The 3,290-nt window shown below is 60.4% G+C and overlaps 1 pseudogene across 1 annotated transcript in view; it reads right to left on the reverse strand.

Annotated features, from left to right (window-relative positions):
* Window positions 1–93: 93 nt before the first annotated feature.
* Window positions 94–3,290, reverse strand: part of LOC113485943 — a 5,203-nt pseudogene continuing 2,006 nt past the window's right edge. Inside the window, exon 2 of the transcript XR_003399500.1 lies at window positions 94–104. The product of XR_003399500.1 is annotated as a heparan sulfate glucosamine 3-O-sulfotransferase 2 pseudogene (transcript). The remainder of the gene's footprint in view (window positions 105–3,290) is intronic.

The following is a 3,290-nucleotide window of genomic DNA, read 5'->3' on the forward strand; positions in this document are numbered from 1 at the left end:
CACATCTGGTTCAGCCAAGAGCATGTTTCCATCCCGCACTGCAGTGTGAAAAAATAATAGGAGGAAACTCGACCTACCTGAACCTATCAACATCCCAGCTCTGCCTGAGCATTAATCATTTCCAAGGGGTTAGAGGTTTCTGTTAATGATCGTATTTATTTGCTGCCCAGCTCCGCGTTGGGTGGCGGCAGAGGGGGGTGTGAGCAGTGTCTGACGCTCGGTGCAGCGGCACGGCCGTGGTGGGGGGTCGTGAGAGCCAACCCCAGTCAGGGGTCCAGCTCACGAGTGTTGTGGGGGGGGACAGGGCTGGGGTCCCCACCGCGGGGCTGCCCCCGACCCCGCTCCCAGGGCCTTGCTTGCATTTCCCATCCCTGCCGCTGCCAATAAACGTGGAGCCAGCAGTGAAGCCAAATCATATTAATTAACACGCAGTTAATCAAATCTTCTCGGTGCTCATGGCGCTGTGATCCTGCCTTGGTCTGAGGGATGAATGATGCTCCTTGCGGAAGTACTCGGGCTTCCTTTAACGGGCTGGTCCAGCGCCGCAGCTGGCGGTTGCTGGTGTGGGGGTCGGGGAAGGGAAGGAGCTAACGGCCATGCCAAGTCGAAGTTAACGCCTCTGACTGGGGGTCCTGGGATGGTTCCGCTGGGGAGGGGGCGTCCAGGGCCCTTTTGGGGAGGAGAAGCTGCTCCCGGGCAGGAGCGGTGCCGTGGCTCCCGGGGACGTGCGGTGGCTCCGTGCTGGTGGCTCCGTGCTGGTGGCTCCGCGGGGCAGCGCGCTTGCCGGGGATGTAAACGCACCCTGGGAGGGTTCCCCTGACCCGGCGCGTCTCAAGAGCTCCTCAGCGTGAATAGGATTAGGGACCACTTAAGTCACATTCATTACAGTTAAGTATTTATGAGCTGATAAATATTAAACAGCTGCTCTCTGGGGTTCAAGCCTGAGTGGACTGATCAAAGCACGGTGCACACGACGGCCGTGGCCGTGCTGCTGGGGCAGCAGGAGCCACGGGACGTGGGGCACCAGGGGCGGCTTCGCACGGCAGCGTGCACCCTCCTGACCAGCGCCGAGGGCCTCCTGGCACCTCCTGGAGCACCCGGCACCCTGGGCCAGTGCCACCGGCTTGACGGGTGGGACAGGAGCGCCGGAGTCGCCCCAGCAGCCCGCACGAGGCTTTGCCCTACGCTCTAGCCAGGCTCTCCATCCCCCTTTGCAAAGAAACAGTCGCCGTCAGCCGCGTACCTTCCAGCCCAGTAAAAATTATACAGCGGTCGTTACAATTTACATGCTGGCTTATAAAATTTGCACTTAAGGAAGCGCTTTCCTCCCGACAGTTCCAGCCGTTTCACGGTGTGGGAGCTGCTCAGGGCGGCAGCTGGGTGAGGCAGGAGGTGCTTTTCAGCTCCAGCTCAGGGCCGTACCGAGCGTTTCGTGACCAGACCTCAGTGGTCGGGGAAGAGCCCAGCGCCCACCCGGTGACGTCCCCGCGTCGGGGCCCTCCAGTTCCCCGCTGGTCCCGGTGGCCGGTGACCGTCCTCTGGTTTGGTCGGTGCCAGACCCACCGTGGCTGGGCCTCGAGCCTGGGGCTCTCCTCCTCCCTTCCTGCCTGCCTCGGCCGGAGCTGGGAGCAGATTTACCCCGGGTTGGGGATTAGTCCAGCTAAGCTGGTCTGCTGGAAATCGCCCTGTTGTGTCTGGCAGGACCGGCCGACGTTTCGGGGCTCTCGGGGGGAGGAGGAGGAGGCCAGGGATGCATCGTGGTGCTCACCCAGAGCCTCCGTGCTCAGGGAGGGGGTGGCTGGAGCGGGACGTGTGCTCGGGCCCCCCAGTCCCCCGGGCTGGGGACAGTCACGGCGGGGAGGACCCAGACTGGCTGAGCTGGGGGGTCCCGCTGGCAGCCGCTTTGCTCGGGGTCGGTGTCACCAAACCAGCGCCGCTCCCGTCCTCCCCAAACCGCCCGTCCTGCCTCTTCGGCATGCAGATCGCCTACTCTGAGGCTCTTTAAGCTGCGTTTTAAGAGCTCCTAATGTGATAAGCATTTTCAGTACAGCTCTTCCTGAGCCCTCATTTGCTTACCCTTTGGAAATCTAATACTTGATTTAAGCGCATTTCTGCTCCCTCCATTTGTAAGGACAAATGTAAAGTAATTGTTTGATATTGCGGCGGTTTCCTCAGGCTCCAGCTCTAATTTCCCACTAATACAGTATTGTCAGGGGGATCAATCTAACCTGGCACCTTCTGCCTCCTTGGAGTGGATTGGAAATGGCTTTTCTACTGCGAGGCTGGGATTTGTGAGTCTCACTGTGAATGTTTTTCTCCTTTAAAGGAAAAAAATCATACAAGAAAATATTCTATCTTCCTTCAGACAGCCGTTAATCCCCCGCTCTCCCTCCGCCTGCCCACAGCTGGCTCTGGGTCCCCTCACTGCTGGGGCCCCCCGCAGCTCCTCTGGCTGCTGCTGGATGATGGTGGAAGAGATGCAGATAGGGCTCTATTAGATCTCCGTTAATTACCTCCAATCTGTTCCTATTAGAGCTCGCTGGACAGTAATCACTTCCAGTAAGGCCTCCAAAATGGGTCCGTGGGTGTGTTACATCCCCACACGGCCACCGCCCATCGTTCCGCAGCACCCCCAGCCCCGGGCCAGAGGACGGGGGGGGCCTGGGGCCGCGGCTCCCCGCAGTCACCAGCCCTGGCACGGCCCCCGGGCACACCGGCAGATCCCCCGGTGCTGAGCCCTCCCCGGGAATCCTGCGGTGATGCCGGGGGAGCACAGGCTTCAGCAACACGTGTCGCCCAGCCTGACCCTCGGTGTCACCAGCTCCGGGGGGAGTCGGTGTCCCCCACACCACGGGGTGACACTGTGTCCTCCTGGGTCACAGCCAGCCCGGACAGCCCAGAGCCCGGCTTGGGCAGGCACCAGGGAGAGGCTGGAGATTTAGATGCTCGAGCTAAATCGCAACCTTTGACAGAAACGCCCAAGATTTACTACAAAAATCAATAGATGATTCAAACAGTCCAGGGCTCGGAAAGGCAAATAGCAGCGCTCCAACAAGAGCCGTTATTGATATTCATGACCAGCCGTGCTCATTACTGGGGCTGCTGGCAGGCTCCGGGGATGGATCGCTGCGGGATGGGACGGGATGGGATGGGATGGGATGGGACGAGATGAGACGGGACGGGACGAGATGGGATGGGACGGGGATGGGATGGGATGGGACGGGATGGGATGGGATGGGATGGGATGGGATGGGATGGGGTGGGATGGGATGGGACCTGTCTCTTATACA

This window comes from Athene cunicularia (genome assembly GCF_003259725.1).
Source record: "Athene cunicularia isolate RWA chromosome 14 unlocalized genomic scaffold, athCun1 chr14_part2, whole genome shotgun sequence".
Lineage (NCBI taxonomy): Eukaryota > Metazoa > Chordata > Aves > Strigiformes > Strigidae > Athene > Athene cunicularia.